Raw genomic sequence first — 18,978 nt, 5'->3', positions numbered from 1 at the left:
CTTGTGTATGATTAGCACCAATAGGTCAAGTAAAGTCTTGTGTGTGAAGCACCAATGTACTGCGGTCAGGCAAATTCTTTTGTGTGATTAGCACCAATAGATCAAGTAAAGTCTTGTGTGTGAAGCACCAATGTACTGCGGTCAGGCAAATTCTTGTGTGTGATTAGCACCAATAGGTCAAGTAAAGTCTTGTGTGTGAAGCACCAATGTACTGCAGTCAGGAAAATTCTTGTGTGTGATTAGCACCAATAGGTCAAGTAAAGTCTTGTGTGTGAACCACCAATGTACTGCGGTCAGGCAAATTCTTGTGTGTGATTAGCACCAATAGGTCAAGTAAAGTCTTGTATGTGAAGCACCAATGTACTGAGGTCAGGAAAATTCTTGTGTGTGATTAGCACCAATAGGTCAAGTAAAGTCTTGTGTGTGAAGGACCAATGTACTGCAGTCAGGGAATTTCTTGTGCGTGAAGCACCTCTCTCCTGCAGGTCAGTGCAGATACATCCTGTTACACAAATATTAAATCATTTTAGTCATTAAGATAGTCACTGAGCTAGTTTAATGATAATGGTCTCTAGGCTAATTCCAAGAAGTCTTGCTTCTTTTCAAGACTGTTTTCAACCCCACCGGAACAGTCAGTATGACATTTATGAACTGGACTAATTACGTTTTTCCATCTTTACATGCCAGGAGGTGCTATAATCTTCAGGCATGAAGTCTTTTCCGCAGGCCCTCGTGCTCTTCAACTCAATGCAAGTCTTGTGAGGACGACATTTCCGGCCATGACCATAATATCCTGCTCGTTTCTCAATTGTCAAAAAAAACCTTTTTATCATGATTTCTTATCTTATTGTTATTAATATCACTAGTAAAAAGTGATTAGATGAGTGTTTATTTAGATCCAACAGAGAGTATTCATTACTAGTGCTAAATATCCACGTTCTTCTACTACACATAAAACCTATTTCCGACTATCATGTACAACAATAATTTGCCATGTAGTTTCTATATCATTCATACTCCTTGTGCAGAAATGTAACATGTAACTGTTGCTCAAAGTAAGATGATACACACTTGTTGGAAACAACATATTTTTATAGAGGGTTAGAATCTAAGAGCCTTCAGGTCTGTGAAACATATCTTGTGCATCATGTGGAAGACATAAAGATGATTTACAAGCCTTGCTCCCATGAAAAAGAATCATTACACTTCAGCTTTACAAGGGCATGAATGGCAGATGGAATTTAGTTAATTAGCAGCTAATCTTTTGTTTCCTGTCCTTGGGAAGGAATGTTTTAACAACTGTTAAAAATAGAGCAGAGGCCCTGTGGTAACTTTGTTTCTTTGTACATTTGCAATACTATCTTAATTATGAAAAGATCATATTTTAAGCAATTTGAAATAAAACCATAAACAAACACTAAAACATCTCTAAATCAATCAACAATCACTCAGTCAGCACTACAGAAACCATGATGGAAATTGGATCTGAAATGTGATTGAACATTTTCATCACACCCCTGCTTGGATGGAACAGCCAGATCAAGTTAAAGTGGATTCAGAAGCAAGGTCAAAGATATTGTATCACAACTGACAGAAGGTCAAACGTGGCTATGAACTAACCTGTATGAAAAAGCAAATAACATTATTAACTGTCCCATGAAATTATTATAAGGAAAGACAAAAGAATATTGAAGGCAGAAGTTGTAGAAATATTGTGGAAAGTGTGAAAAGGGTTTTGTCACTTTTGTTTTATTGCAATAGTAAGGAAATGCCCAAGACAATCACAAAGTAAACATTTCATAAACAATTCTCATTTTAACTGGACTTTGAACTGATTAGGTCTTTTCAAGTTAGATGTAAATATGTCAATATTCAAATTGTACTTATTCCCATGAAATGTGTATCTTTCAGATAATCTTCAACAAACCATCTCTACAAACACTTTTAATGATCCTTAACTTCCTTTCCTAAATTGAAACATGTTCATCAACACAGGAAACAAATACTTCCTGGCATCCTCTGCTAGAGGCTATTTACTGTTGAGCAATGTAACTGAACCCATTTCTTGCTCAATATACTCCCATTAATGCAAAGTACTAAGTAATTAGTACACCGTTTCATGTTCATAATGATTTTAATCCTTTTATTAGTATTTGTTTATTGCAAATATCTTTTTCCTGTACTTAGATCACATAAAAAGTTACAACTATGTTAAGAGGTGGTATAAATGGACATATAGTTATAAGTATTGAATGCACTGCTTCTAATTGTGTTTATTGAACATTTACAAAGGCTATATTAATTATACCAAGCTTAGTATGCCTCATATCAATTTACTTCTTACATAATAGTAAAATGGCTCTTTCATGTATATGCATGGTACACAGTAATCAACAATTATGTAGATTTCATGCAGCACATTAAATGCTCAGTGTATATACAGATCATTGTTTTTGTTACTAGCTTCACACAAGTACTTTGTAGACAAGAATGAGAAAACATCAATATAATTTCTCTCTTTGTACTCTTATGGATCTCAAAGGGGCTCTGGAAATACAGCACTTCACTTTCAAATTTTGTGGACCCCCATCCTCAGATTAAAAATCTCCAAAAGGTTTTGCCTTTCCAGCTGTATATGCTTGAGACGTGTAAGTGAGAGAGAATTGTGTTTCGCTGTTTTAGCAATATTCCAGTAATATCAAGGTGGGGACACCTGAAATGAACTTCACATGATGTACTCATGTGGAGAATTGAACTCGGGCCTTTGGCATGTCGAGTGAGCGCATTAACGACTAGGCTACCCCACCACCCCAAATGTGCAATATACACTTATTTCACACATACAGGATATCTAAAGCAATCAGTTTTCAGTAGTCAATGCTAACTGGATGGTAATTAAGCCCCCTGTCTTAAACAGACAATCCTAACAGCGGTTTGTTTACTATCACTAAAACTTGGGTTTTACAGCTCAAAAAACCTCATCAATAGATACAGTTATTATGATCAAAATGGCATCTGGCAGCTGGATTGTTAGACGAAGCTTAACATTTGTAGACCAAATGGCGTCAACTGACATATATATCAAAGAATGTGTAAATGTTCTGAGAGTCACTACACAAAACCCTAAATAACATGTATTACTCGAGCAAGGAAAGCTGTTGTACCTTTGCTCTTTAAAGTTACAAGTTAATTACTGTGGAACACTGCAATCAAATAACCAAACTGAACGATCGCTTGCTGACTCACATTGTTCTTCCGCTGTACCGGTCTACCATGTGCTAATGGAGATGGCTCACTACTACGCAACTACATCACATGGATATGATCATGTGTGTTTCTCTAGCAGGAAGTGCCTCAATATTTCGGCAGAAACCAGGACATATTCATCCCTTCAGTAACCACAGACAGTACATATCAATTAACCTTTGATTCATCCTGTCTTTTACTGTCAGTGGTACCAAGCACTTTCAGACAGACTTTAGATGGCTTTATCAATTATGTCTTTACCAAACGACTGAACCCATATACTAGGAAAACAGTTACTATGTGACCTATCAGCACAAATATGGTTGCATTTAAAAAGTTTGATTTTAGCGAAAGATACAGAACATTATTAATGTCAACAAGGTTCCAGTTCTTCATTCTGCTGCTTCCAGATCATATTGTGAAGAAATATAAAATGATAATTCATAATATGAATTTGTAGTTGCAGTTGAGTAATCAAATGCTTATTGCCTGTGCAACATGCTTTAGATGATGATTTGCTTTTGGTGTTTAGTAGCATATATGCCCACTCTAATGCAACCAAAAAACCTGGGCCCTGTTAGAATGCAAAGACTGTCATAAGTATGGTAATTGTGACTGTCTAGCATATGACAACTTCTTGGAAAGGAGCCCGGAATGGTGCACATGTCTGTGATGCAGTGTGCTGTATGAGGCTACAGATAACATTCTTCCTGTGGCAAATGTGCTTGCTGATAGCTAAGCTTCTTTAGAGGAGGAGACAAAAACAGCAGGCTCACCAATAAAAGCTCCCAAGGTTTGAATCTCAACAAAGGACTATATGTTAAGTGTATGGGAGTTTGATCTGACTGAAGTTGTACCTGACAGATAAAGGAAACCATGCTGCAAGCTAACCTGTAACGTCAGTCACAATAGGGAGGTCTGAAAGCCCCTTGGTTAGTGCACATTCTTGCTGCTCATGCATAATTAAAGGCCTGCTGTCAATTTCCTACTTTGGTACACTTTCTGAAGCCTTACTCTACACATCTCCTGCCTTCCCTAATTCACTTACACTGACAGTTTGAAATACGTTGAAACCTGTACATTTTGAAACCTCCTTGTCAATTTAAAGTTCTGGGTGCCATCAAAAATTACGTCAAGATACCCATAGTTTAGATATAATGAGTGGAGTTTTTATATTTGACAACAAAATGCTGAAAATACCTAACAGGACAGGTGATTGAGAAATTCTGAGCCTCATATAGAAAGACTTGACCCAAAGACATTAAAAATATCTAATTTCCAACATAATCTGCTTCCACATTCATGAACTATTGTTAACATTGTAAGAGGTATTTTATCTCAGTTCCACAGAAGTTCTCTTGGCTGTCTCAAAAGTTCTCCACAGGTGAACAGCTTTCTTACTGTTTGGGAAAAGATGGAAGTTTGACGGAGCCAGATAAGAAGAATAAGGGGTCTGCTGAAAGAGTTCCAAGTCTCACACGAGGACTGTAGCCATGGCAATGAATGTTTTGTTCATTAGCACATTGTCCTGATGGAAGAACACATCTTCCCACATCTCTTAGTCTTATGTTTAAGTCTTAGTTCCTGTAATTGGCTAAAAGTGCAACAGAACATGCTCAATCTTTTGTCTGGCCTTTTGAAAGATAGTCACCCTTGGCATCACAGAATAAACAGAGGCCATAACCTTTCCAGCTGATGGAACAGTCTTTGCCTTCTTTGGTGGTAGTCTAATGCTTCCATTTTGATATATTATTGTTTGGACTCCAAGTGGTAATCCAGGTTTCAACTATAGTCAAAGAACCTTTGTGGATCAACATCAAACAGAGTCAAATTATCACGAGTCATGTGGTGCATTTTTATCCAATGTCAGAAGCCTTGGAACCAAGTGAGCTGATACTTTCTTCATTGCCAAAATTATGTGATGATGAAATGTACTCTCAACTGAAACTCAGTCATTTGTGAGACTGGTCAACATCATATCATGAATTACCTGCTTCATTTCTGGTGTTGCTGATGTCACAGGCCTTCCTAGGCTTATATGCCATGCCTTATAGGTCTACTGCCAACTATTTACAGTGTCATAGGTAGTGGAATCCTGGTGTACTCACATCTTCATGGATGGTGTTTGGTGTTAAGCCCTTTTCTGCATGTGCATGATCACGGCATAAAGTTTGTCCACATTCCACCGGTCACAGAACCCTGCTTGTTTTACTGAATTCTCACAGCATTTTGAGGATATATTTCTATGACATCATGTAATGTCCACAACAAAAGATTTCACTATATAAGCAAATTCTTATAAATCAAAAACTTATCAATCAACCCTCGTAGTAATAGCTTAAACTATACATCCAGATAAAAAGTTCAAATCAGGGATCTGGAAATATTTTTTTGGCCAAACAGACATTTGCCTTTCGGTCACGCCCACCTCATATCTGCGGTGCTGGATGTATGAACAAAAAGATTAAACGTAAGATGTGTCCTTCAATACCTTGGTTTTAGCGCATGGTTACAATTGGCTCCCAAAATTACTTACATTTTTGAAAAACTCAAGGTTTACACTGATACGATGTTTTTCCCCATCTAAAAAAACAACATTATCAGCAGGGGGCGGTCGGGTAGCCTCGTGGTTAAAGCGTTCGCTCGTCACGCCGAAGACCTGGGTTCGATTCCCGACATGGGTACAAAGTGTGAAGCCCATTTCTGGTGTCCCCCACCGTGATATTGCTGGAATATTGCTAAAAGTGGCGTAAAACCATACTCACTCACTCACATAATCAGCTGATCACCACGAGCATGTAACACCAGAAACACCAGTCAACATATCCAAACTGAAAGATACAATCCCATTATCATACTTTCTGGTTATAAAATCGTGTTCATTGTATATCTGGACGTATGTTTTTAATCTATTTTATCAATTTTATTCAAAACTTCATTCAAGATTGTTTACATTAATTTTGGCAAAATTGTGTGTGAAGTGATCGGTAGATCGCACAACTCACCATTATTTACAGCAACCACTGTCAGATTACCAATATTGACACCATGAAACAAACTTTAGAGGTTTGGCTCTACAATGGCCTTACTTGATATCATGTATGACAACATACTGAACATAAAGAGTCAAAGATCAATGCAATTTTGAACCCAGTTAAGACCATACATTTATTTTTTTTCAAAAATATAAAGTGGGGATTGAGATATATACTGCCTTTCTCAATGTTGATACCGACAGAGGTGAACATTCTGGTGACAACTAGTCAACTACCACACATCTTATAACCTGAACTCTTTTCTTCTCATGAGCTACAGGTGTGAATACTTTAATCAGTGCAAACTATCCCCTAGAAGAGTGCTATGCTTTGTAAACATTGGGTTAGTCATCGGGAAGCTTCAGGCTGCTCTTAACACTATTTGCATGCCCCCCAGGCCTTGATAAGTTTAATTCTTGCTAATCATCTACCAGTTAGGAAGAATTTACACCAATTTGTCTCAAAGCTGTTTACATTTGTTCTAATTCTCCACAGGTAGATTTGATAATGAACTGTTAATGTTTATTTAAGAAGAGAAGTTGAATGAGGCGGTTTCTCCAGTTTGTTTTCTTCAACTGTCCCATTAAACTTATAAATACAGAGATTACTGTAGGGATTTTTTTATAAATGAAACCATAAACATCATTAAATAATATTTTGTTGTTTATTTCACCGTTTTAAATGAAACCTCAGAAAATGATTCTTCTAGAAGTAAAAGCGGAGCAACACATTTCTTAAAATTATTATAAGAAGAAATAACTAGAAAGGAATACAAAAACAAACAATAAAAAAAACAGAATCAGCCTCATACCCACCTACCTGAATGGGTTGCCATATAACTGCAATAATCTTGGATGCGACGTTCAACTCCATTTCACCTCCCCTCACCTCCTCACCTCACCTCACCTACCTGAATGCCTAAAAACTGTGCCTCCATCTACTAAATAACCAAGTATAATGATTGACAAATGCATTCCCAATACTATATAACTTTAAAGCAGAAATTCCCATGTCTATTTACCTTAACAACATCATAAGCAGTCTGAAGGAACTTTGGCAGGAAAAATGTGAGGGAGTGAGTGAATATTGTTTTATGCCATATCAGCTATTCACAGCAAAGTAGCTGAGAGTGAGCCAGCTCTCTTCTCACTTTGATGAAGACAAAGTGAAGCGTTAACTAGTCAGTACATGAAGTATGGTTGAATTGGGAAGGAGTGCTATTTTAGAAACTGAGAAACCATAGCAAAAGATCATGTTTGTTTCAATAAACTAGTTTCACTTCAACAGATGCTTAGTCAAGGACTATTGAACATTTTCTATAGGTTTTATTTCGTAATATTTTATCTTGAAAGTATAATGATTATATATAGTTTCAAACAGTTGGTGGATGTTGCTGTTGTTAAACATTCATTGAAATATATAACGTCAATGCCAGAGAGTACTTTTCTTACTAATATTTTTACTGTTTTACAGATTTTGTTAAAAAAGTGAGCAGATGACTGTAGGCCAGGTTAAAAAAAAAAGATGAGAGCCAACATCGATGTGGTTACTTTTAAGGAGCAAAGATAGATGAGGTACATAGTTAACCAGAGCAATGGATTGCTGTTAATAGCTTGACTTGAAATCTACACCTTACAAAGATTACCTACCGTATATCACCTTGTATAAGGTGTGTTTTTCATACCTAAAATTAGAGGGCTTTCAAGGGTGGTTGCCTAAAACACAGGATTGAAGAGTTTTATACCTTTTCCTCCAACACCACAACATGTACTTACACTGTCTGGTAATAAAAAGTGTACATTGTATATCTGGACTTATGTTTGTAATTTATTTTATGAATTTGTATTCAAAATTTCATTCAATATTGTTCACATTAATTTCGGTGAAATCGTGTGTGAAGTGATCGGTAGAAATAATCGGTAATAGTGATCAGCTGTACCAAAGTGGTACGTTTATGTTTATTAATTCATTTTAAATATATTGTAAAACTGGAACTAAAATAAAATGTTGTTGGAATTTATTATTCCTGATAAAATAATAGTTACAGATACAATTCTTCCAGTCATCAAAATTCTTTAAGGTTATATTATTGGGTAATTTTTAACCGAATCACCGGTAGATTCTGAGAAAACATGTGTACAGCTAACTGCTGCTTCAGGCTTAGTTTACAAGACATTAGACACGGTAATCTTCGTATCTGCACATAAAACAATGCCTAGAAGAACAGAGAATATGATTTAATTGGTAAATCATCATGTCTAGTGATGTTTTATTTTTTTGTATTGACTATTGTGCTTCATTCCAATTCGCCTCATAGACGGGGTACATAAATTAGCATCAATTTTGAAGGCTTTTACAGGGGGGTTGCCTTAAAGGTGGGGTCTCTTTAAAGATGGTGATATATGGTACCTTGTATCCTTAGTTGTCTATGCATCCTAAATGATTTCTTTAATGGCAGGGTATTACCCCACAAGTAGAAGCCTTTCCAAGACTGAACAATGTAAAATTCTGAAAGTACAGTGCTCTTCACATGGCGTTTCCCTGTTATATTTTTTAAACACATTGCACCAGCACACTCTCTTCTGAACTGTATCATTGCTGTATTGAGAAAAAACAATGTCCTTTTGTTTCAGAGTCCCTGATATCAGGAAATCAATACGATAACTCCCTTAGCTTACCTCTGGTAGCTTATCAAATAGCCCTCTTCTCATTCTTCACCCTCCTGAAAAAGATGTTTATTTACATTTAGAGGCAATGATTAATGGTTGAGACAGGAGGTGTTTTTTATGTATATAAGTGTTACCGCAATATCAGGGAAGGAAAACCGTTGTTCTCAATGTAAATACTGTAAATCATGAAATTATGCATGAATGAAAGTGTGATCCCTGGTCTATAATGCATCATGAAACTATTGCCAAGTAACTTGACTTTTGAAAAAGTAAAACACTGTCTCCTTAATCAGCAAACGACAACACCAAGACTGTAGATTGAAAATACCATGATTGAGTATGGGTTATAAGAAATTTTTCCTGAATAACAAAAGTTTACTTTTATTCCAAGCTTAACTTCTTTCACTTGATGAGATCAAATTTCCATAAAAACGATGACAGGAAGCTCAACATACAGAATATTCAAATGAGATAGGTCATCCAATGAAGATTGTACAGATTTCAATGAAGGGTTTTGCACAATCTGAATGTAAATGTTATATATTCTCTCAGTCTCCTGTTAATGAACTGGACATTTCACTACATTGATGAGCAGTGTCTTGTCTAATTTTTACATATTTGGCATGCTTGTCAAGAATGAAGCGACTGTCACATGTACAGTACAATGCCAGAATGGACACTGGATTGATGTCACAAACCTGGAAGTGTAATTTGTTCCATTTGTTCTTGCTCGCCATAAACAAAATATATATACCGAATATGCATGGAATGCTCATGCATAAGTTTTCGATGAAATCAACAGTCAATGATTCCCATATTTCACAAATATCTTCTTGCAGGTCTTCAGTAGTGACACTGTTATGAACACATGTTTTCAACTCCAGGGATCGAAATTCAAGTGTGCCAATGGGCACAGTTATGCCAAATTAAGAATTTACTACCTTGGCACCCACCACCCTATTACCCGACCCTACCCGGGTACCCACTGTAGGTCTCAAGAGATAGGTACAAAACGTCTGATTGGGCATTTTGCTTTACCATAGCCCTGGCAAAACGTATTTAGATGATTGGCTTCTAAACTGTTTTAATGGTTATCCATAATTCAAATACAAGTCAAGTGACTGTCAAATTATACACACGCATCACTCAAGTTACTCGTTGCCTTTGAAACTTTGTTTAATACTGCAATACAAATTATAATAGTCTCAAGATTTAAGAGCAACTGTTCACAACTGGTAGTAGCTGTGCACTGATCAGTTATAGTTGTAGCTGTTCTGTGTCCATAGGGTGTGGTCCCTCTTCCTTGTGAAACATGACAGATTTAATAAATGAATGATATGACAGGTAGGTTCATAAAGTTAAATACTATTTTGACATGACTACAGCTTGGCCGGTGTACCGGCCTGCAGTGTCTGGGGACTCTGGGGTTTGAAAGAGTTCAATCATGTTGATCATCGTTACCAGGAAGGAAATTCAATATGTTTTTGCACATATTTATAAAAATTATTTTTACATGCGAATCATGATTATCAACAGAAATACTCGTCAGTCACTTTCATCAATAAATTAAGTGTGCCAAAGAGGCACGCAGGTTTGGAATTCACTGTGCCATTACAGTTTTAGGTGTGCCCTCGGAACAGTTGCACTCTTTTGATACGAAGCCAAATGTTTTCTATAATGTTTATATTTGGAGACTGTGCAGGCCACGTGAGTGACTAAATTTGGTTGTTGATTTTATAATTTATTATGTGCACAGTGAATGGGAGCATTGTCATCTTGAACGAAAAAAGAACTGTTGGGGAAAGTGTCGAGCAATCACAGGCCACAAATTTTCCTTCGACACTTCTTGATATTTCTTTGCATTTGCCATCTCTTCCAGGAATGTTAATGTCCCCACACCCTCAAATGTTATGGATCCCCAAATCAAATACTCAGAAGTTTGCCAGGGGGTGACTGAGGCATCCTGGGTACCAGTCTTCTACCACCTTTGCCACACATAAATACAGTTGTCTGTCCTGGTTTCTATCCTAGATTCATCACTGAACACTACCTTGTCCCAAAATGCAATAATTGTCGTTCTAAGTTTAGATGGGAATTACGAAACTCCTTTTGTTTCCTGTTAAATTGACCTCTCGAATTCTAAGGTGTTGTAAACAATCCATACAAGATAATTCATCCTGAACAGTTCTTGTGGAAACAGAAGGCCTGTTTTCATTAAAGTTGTTAGAAATTTATGTAAGCAATGATCATCTACTGACTTTGACACAACACATCTCTATCAGGGTTGCTCGGAATCTTTAGTCTCCCAGTTCGTGGCTGATTTTCCAAACTTCCTCTATCGTTAAAGCAATGAATCACACCATGCACTGTGCTCTGGGGTAGACCTAGCTGTTGAAATCTAGCTCTGCAGGATTTGCCATTCAAATGCAGGTCTGTGATAACTTCTTTTTTGTCAGGTGACAGAACATTCCTTCTATGAACCATCGTAAAGTCAATGGCAGAAATCATGAGAAACAGCAGCCGACAACAAAGCACATGGTACGTGATACTTGGTGAAATCATAAATCTGTGGGCAAAGTTTGACATCATAATATATCGCTGGTCGGAAGTTAGACTCAAATGCGATGGTCTCAAGCCCAGCTTGCTGTGTCTCAAGTGTCCCTTAACTTATGTCACGGTAGTGTATTTGGTGACTGTCAGAACTCAATGATCTGACATATATTATTATTCGTCTCAGTTTGCAGCTGTGCAGTGAACTTAACAAAAGATAAACACCAGTGTGATTAAATAAAAATGTGTCACTTAATGGGAGCAAAGTTTAATTTCCTCCATCTGCCTGACAGTCTGGCAGATAATATTAAGACTACTTATGTATTCAGTTCTATTATATCTCCTTACAGCTTCTCAAGTAATTGTTTGCATTATTTCAACTGAATCAAGAGGCAGGAATTGACCTAAGCCATGATTCCACGATATTCTTAGCATAGTTGTCATAGATATCGCATCATCATCCATTCAGCGAGATTGAAAATCGCATACATTTAACAGTAACACTTTCAATAGTTTCATCTGCATTGACACTAATTTTTCCCCACAAATATAAAAATACTTGTACTGAATAAAATTATCTACCTTACCTAATAATATCCAGGAATCAATACACATAATTCTACCATGAATTTGGAATTAACACGATTCTGATTGGTCAATCAGAGGCTATTATATCACAATAACCCCCCTCCAATTGAAACAGCTGGTTTGACGGACGCATCACCGTGGAAGCTAATATTCATAGAATAGAACTATTTTCAGTCATTGTCGGTAGGCATATTTAAATAATTATATCTACAATTATAGTTTACAAACTTCACAGATGCGGTTACTACAATATTCAAAGGATGTGTGGCAATATATTTCGTGCAGAAAACACGATAGAAATCTAGAAAGGGACTGTATTTACATTTTGGAGACAACATAGAGCTTGAAATTTTGGCGCTTTTCTATATACGACTGTGACATCGTATCATTTGCGTCACAATGAGCGATATAACGACATAATGGTGAGGTGCCATGTAGAACGAAAGCCTTGCAAAGCTTGCTTAGTTTTCTTTAGGGATGCCCACCTCATGTTAGCTTACCAAGTTGCTGTGCTTATATGCTTTCAATGCCTGTCATATGTTTGAGTGAAGTATCACGGTGTAACAAACTGCTTGAGTATATACAGCACCATATTTTGTTCGGTGATTCCATAATTCAGATCGAGAACCCACTCAAAACACTGGATTTAACCCAAGCCGCTTCTCTCAATATTTTTGCTAACACCAAAGAGTTCGCGTTTTATTTAGTCATGGTCGAATGGAGATAAACATACCGCGTTTTCAATGTAGAGCCAGGTTAACTGTAGATTTAACCGCGCTAAATTTAACATTTGAAACCTCACGCTGTGCATTTGGTTCCAAATTCAATTTCAATAGCTCTACATTGAAAACACAGTATGTTTACCTCCTAATTGCATCCCTTTAAAAATAGTTTTGAGATCTGCTGTGCAAACACACGTTTTTGTTCATTTATTTACTAGACGGTTACCAAGCATGCCGTCCTTGTATGATATACCATATTTTCTTGAGTATAGTGCACACTTTTTTTCCAAAAAATCACAGCTATATAGAAAGGGGGTGCGCATTATACACGCCAAAATGCCCTAATGAGTTTTGATGCTCTCAACTTTAGTTGACAGAGAATGGATCCATATATCATAAATGCCATACTTTGACTCGTTAAAAGTCATATTTGTTATAGTTTGATGATTCTATGTCAACACGTAGTTCATGCGATCACATGCACGGTAGCCTCAACGGTGACTGGTAAAACTGGTTTCATGTGAAAAAAAAGAAATGCTTCGCTTCAGGTTGTTATTATTTTAAATGTATTTAGTGAAAGCTGCAACTAAAATAACAAGATATTGGAATATATTATTCCTGATAAAAAAAAAAGTTTCAGATACATTTTTTGCCGATCCTTGCATTAAAATCCTGTTAAGTTATATCATTGGGTGAGTCTAGATTCCAAGAAAACGTGTGTACAGCTGATTGCTTTTTCCGGCTTCGTTTACGAGAAAATACACAAGGTATTCTTAATCCCTGGATGTAAAACAATGCCTAGCAGGACAAGAAATACAATTTAAAGGGTAAATCAACATGTCAAATTTGAACTTACCAAGTTTCTCATCACCCGTTCGTTTACCGGAATTCACCGAAGGGGTATGGTTAATTTCTTTCTGCGCATAATATTCTAATTATATTTTTTTTCCAAAATACTGAATCCGCTAAAGGGGGTGTGTGCATTATATTTGACTGCGCACTATACTCAAGAAAATATGGTAAGTGAAATTATCACGATTTATTATTGAAAAGATTAGAGATGAATTGATACGATTGAAATGTATGTTCTCGCCTGGAAGGACGAGTGTTTCTTCACTTCTTTCTCGCCCTGTACATGCTGCCACTCCTCAATACGAGCGGACAAGCCGACTTTTTTAGTCCTGATGTCAACATAAATTTACACAATAGTTTATTCAATCATCAAAAGTTGTCAATAACACTGCATGCTATCTCTTACTGTGTATAACCTATTCCTTTATCGCTGCATGGAACTTAGCATAAGTTGACAATGGTCGAGTGCGCAACATTGTTGATCTTCGATTGGCAAAACAAGTATTTGGGTTTTCTTTACAGCATAAACACTTTGGAAGGACATGAAACAGTGATCTACAATGCCAAATTTATTAAACATATTTCTTGTCATTTAAATCCTAGCAGATATCAAGAAAGAAAAAGACAATCACGGGTAATGCTACTATCACACCAAAGTAGTTTTATCCCGTTCCACCTCGTTAAAAAATACTAGAACGGGCTGTGATCACGGTAGAACCCGTAGTTTGGCATAAAATATGATGCTGGTTCGTTCATAAGCAGTCCTCAATACGTCTATCTCATTCTTAGCCAGTCTGCAGTCCGTTTGTATCCAGTTCAGATCGTGAAAAAGTGCCCGTTCACCTCATCCCGACAACGTTTAGAAGCAGTTCCAGCACGTCCATAGCCATTCTGAACCCAGTCTTAACCAGTTCAACCTCGTACTACCTCGTTCACAATACGTCCAAGCCAGTTCTAACTAATTCTTAACCTGACCAACTTGTTCGCAGTACGTCCTCATCTCGTCCAAAGTGCGTGTGTATACCGAGCGCATTGTAGCCAGACTTCATTCAAGTTCAGGGCTTCGAGCTGAACACATCATGCCTCCAAAGAGAAGTCGACCCAGTCCGTGTGCACACGTACTGAAATTTATGTCCGACTGCACCGCGTCTTAACACATCCCTAGTAGGTTCGAAGTACGGCAGTTCCGTTCGTAATAGGTCTTTCTCGTTTTAAGTACATTGCCAATCCTACAAATTGCAGAACGGGATGGACGTGATAAAATTTTGAGCAGCATCAAAGTTCTGGAGCACCCTCCCCGTCCGAGCCCGCCCATGAAGTTCGTAAAAAGACTGTCAATAGTTGCTACTACGTCCATTACGTTCATACACAGTTGGAGCTCATTCGACAACATTTTCACGAACGTATTGAGAACTAGTTTGGTGTGATGGGGGTATAAGGTCAAAACACAGGTAAATTTCAATTTTGGAATGACAAAACATAAACTAAAAGGATACCTACAATTCTTTCTCCATAATAATACATAAATTTGAGATCGAAAACGATCATATTTTAGAAGAAATTCACCTAGCCTCAGATTAGACAGTGAAAGAGTCTTTACCAACTTACCCTCGTGCAAGAATTATGGCCACCATGCTAGAAATATGAATTCTGAACTATTTCTAGTGGCCAAATAGATGAACTAGACAGTGAAATTGATGAAAGAACTGTGTTTCACCTCAATCTATAATGTAAGTAATACATTTTATGCAAACAAACTATAACACCATTTACAACAGTTACTATTTCATGTCATCACTTTGAATGTATATAATTACGATCTAACCACACATAATTTAAGACCTAGAAATCGGATAACTGTAGATTGTTGTCTCCCACATGCCAATGAAATGAACAGTTGATCGGCTGGAAACACATCTGCAAAACGATCTATAATTGTCCTTGCGAATAATTCTGTAAGCTCCATTTTGTGACAAAGTTTAAGACAAATGAATGTACAACAGATATGTAACCTAACATGATGCAAGGTTTTACAGATGCTACACACTTAATGCAAATAAAAATTTACATTAATAAATGAGACATTGAATCCATTGTGACTCAAATCTGACATGGGTGTCAGACTTGAAATTTGATTGGAATTCTGTGAGCTGATCTTATGACATCATCGCTGGGATAATGTAACATAATTTCAGATGCATCAAAGTCTGTTGAAGAAGAGATTTACAGAACGTTCCATTTCACATGCTTCCATTTGGTACATGAAGGTCAATGTCATACGCATGCAGTGCCAAAATTCAAATTATGCAAAAGATGGATCGGTAGCATTCAATGTGCAACTAATTTACACACTGACACATACACTTATGAGGGAGCGTGAGGCTGGATGAATGGCATTTTAAATTTCACTTTCAATCAGATCAAAATTCTTGAACACTTTTTCTTTGGCACCACTTTTGGGAACACCCATGAAAAAAATCAGTTCTTTTGGCCTTGTGATTTCATAGGAGACGTGCAAAAATACGGACTGACAATAGTCCTTGATGGCATGACATAAGCTTGTAACCTCATGGGTGTGTTCATGATGCATTGAATAAAGTTTTCAAATTAACTTCGTAATAAGGTCATGCATGTAACATATGATCAATTTTTGTGTCAGTCACACTTGATATCATTTGTCAAGACAATAGTATTCAGGTGTTTCACCTTGACTTACAAAAGTGAGGTTCCAGGGGACCCCCAAATAATTACATTTAATGGTCTGTCCATGCCTTGCAAAGTAATGAAATTGTGTACAGTGTAGTGTGTAATGTATGTTTTGATAATTACTCTAAAGCCTAGAGAGTGGACATGCGGAATTATTATTGTGCGTCCCATCAGGACGCAGCATGTGTTTTGTGTCCATTCTCTATATCTGTGTGAAATGGACGTATATTTGAACGTCGCGTAAAACCCTAAAAATTATCTAGGATTCTTCTCAAGTATAACAAACATAACTTGAAAGCTGATGGGAACCGAAACTATTGTTCTTTCAAGCATAAGTTACACCAGATGCTCTGAGTTAAATCATGAATCCTGTCAATCTTTAACAACAGAAATTAGGTTATGAACTTTATCTATGCTTCATGTATTCTCTTCATGACTTTCAAATATTGTGATAAAAGCTTCATTGTGCTGCATTTTGATAAAATGGGAAATTATTATTATAAAGGAAATAGACCGTGTGCAGATACCAACAAAAGACACACATCTAGCATCATACATTTTAGATGTATATCATTACTTCTTTGTAGGATATTGAGAAATTCAGAGAAAATATCACATAAGGTCAACTTGTCAAATATGGATATCCCCATGCTGAGTCAGTAATTAAAGAAAAAAAGAATTGATGACACAAAGGAACTTCCTACAATTTTTAGCACTACCATAAAGTCTGTAAGTTAAAGCTTTCAGCATCATAGTGACATACCCTGTATTTTCCATTCCATCAGTGCTCTTGTGACCACGTACATTCTATGGCTTAATAATAGACATTCCAATTAGGACCATACCCTGCTGTGCTCTCTGCTGAGTACAATAGACAGGTTTACCATGTTCATTATACATAATGACCATCAAAATATGGGTCAAACCTGATGAATGATCTAAACCATTTCAAATTGCTATGTGCACAACTTTCTTAAAGGCACCAGAATAGACTCATATGAAACTACATGAAAAACCAATATGTGAACTTAGAACTGCTAGGCAAAATCAATGCAATGCTATTCAGTACCATGTGCAATTACAACTATTTTCCAAGTCATTCACATGGTAGAATATTTGAGTTTGAGAACACTTCATATTCATAGACTTCTCCGAAGCAAAAACTAATTGGACTTAAGAGCTCAACGTAACTTCTACTTAAAAGGTCATACAGGATAATCTTCCGTAGCACCACCAACAATAAATCAACCACTTGGGACATTCTTATTGGTAGTGTTTTATCATCCATAACACATCATGCAGATTCAGAACTCATTGGTCACAATGACCTCGTGACCGTGGGATGAATGTCACATCAAACAGAGGACGACTTAATGTTCATAATGGGAAAAGGGCATTTAACAGCCATCTGCAGCAAAAGATAGCATTGCTTGAGTTTAACACTTGTAACCTTCAAAATAGATTCAGGTTTCTTCAATCTGCTGAAGTTAATTGTGGCCAAGTGGAAAATATTTGGGTTTTTCAGATTCTAATCAAAATTCATCATTTGCACTAATTTTATTGTTGATCATCAAGGCTAATAAATTTCAAGAATCTGAATTTACATAATAATTACTTGATGTTGTTTATGATGGTTGCCTGCGTTTCTATAGTGAAACTGTACACCTGCAGCATTGCATTGTATAGTTTGTCTGCAAAATTCATTAAAATCACTATGGACTGCATGGCCATTAATTTCATTAAACATGAACGAAACAGAGGTTTTTTTTACATTATACATGTATTTGACACTATGGTCCAAATGTAAAGAAAACTTAGATCACCAAACCATAGTCCAGTGTCAGTAATGAAGTTAAGCTCAACCCACTCACAGTACTTTACTGTCAGGTTACTTCACTCTGTACTGTCCCTGGGCAAGATCACTCTGTACTGACACTGGCCAGTTGCGTCTTTTAGTCTCTCTGATAAAGACAACAGTGAGGATATGTCAAGAGGAATAACTCCCTCTTATAATATAATCAAGCCTGAACTTAATAACAGAGTACTGTAGCCAGGTTCAAACATAGATATTAAATTAGTGTTCGATATATATTTGTTCATGATTTTGGATTTATCTGATGTACTGAAAGCACTTCAATGCTTTAATTAATTAAAACAAGGCTAAAAAATATTATTTACGGAAAATGTTCATTATCAGAATGAAATCTGAAACTTCTTGGAATTTCATGTCAAGCATAATGCTACGTGCTGTGAATGAACTTGAGCACAGAGTTATTTCACTATATATGATAGCAGCATTCTTTGGGTAATATGGCCAGAAGTGTACTTCTCTGATCTTAAAATGATAACCTGTCTACCTTTCAAAAAGTAATTATCAGTCTGTTACTTTGACAGCATATAATTTGTTTTACAGCTATGCAGTAATTACTACAGACTGATATAATCTTAATTGATATATCATTGCTACAAGAAAGTCACTAGGAAGCTCAGGATATTGCAAAGCAATATAATTGTTTTGGTGTGTACGCAAGTACACTATCATTAATGAGTAAAAGATCGTTCCAATTTCCAAAAAAGTGTAACAAACAGAGCATGGCTTTATTCTACATC

The 18,978-nt window shown here is 36.6% G+C and overlaps 1 protein-coding gene across 4 annotated transcripts in view; it reads right to left on the bottom strand.

Moving 5' to 3' along the window:
* Positions 1-18,978, bottom strand: part of LOC124136675 (zwei Ig domain protein zig-8-like) — a 229,326-nt gene that overhangs the window by 114,442 nt on the left and 95,906 nt on the right. For 3 of the 4 annotated variants that reach the window (XM_046502654.2, XM_046502657.2, XM_046502658.2), the window contains exon 3: positions 8,960-9,003. The exons of the other annotated variant lie outside the window; for it this stretch is intronic. The gene's annotated coding sequence lies outside the window, so the exon portion shown is untranslated. The remainder of the gene's footprint in view (positions 1-8,959; positions 9,004-18,978) is intronic. 4 annotated transcript variants of the gene reach the window in all.

The sequence above is a fragment of the Haliotis rufescens genome, unplaced genomic scaffold (assembly GCF_023055435.1).
Source record: "Haliotis rufescens isolate VD_foot unplaced genomic scaffold, xgHalRufe1.0.p SCAF_1, whole genome shotgun sequence".
Taxonomy (NCBI): domain Eukaryota; kingdom Metazoa; phylum Mollusca; class Gastropoda; order Lepetellida; family Haliotidae; genus Haliotis; species Haliotis rufescens.
Note: the sequence above shows the minus strand (reverse complement) of the source record. Positions and strands in the feature narration are given on the sequence as shown.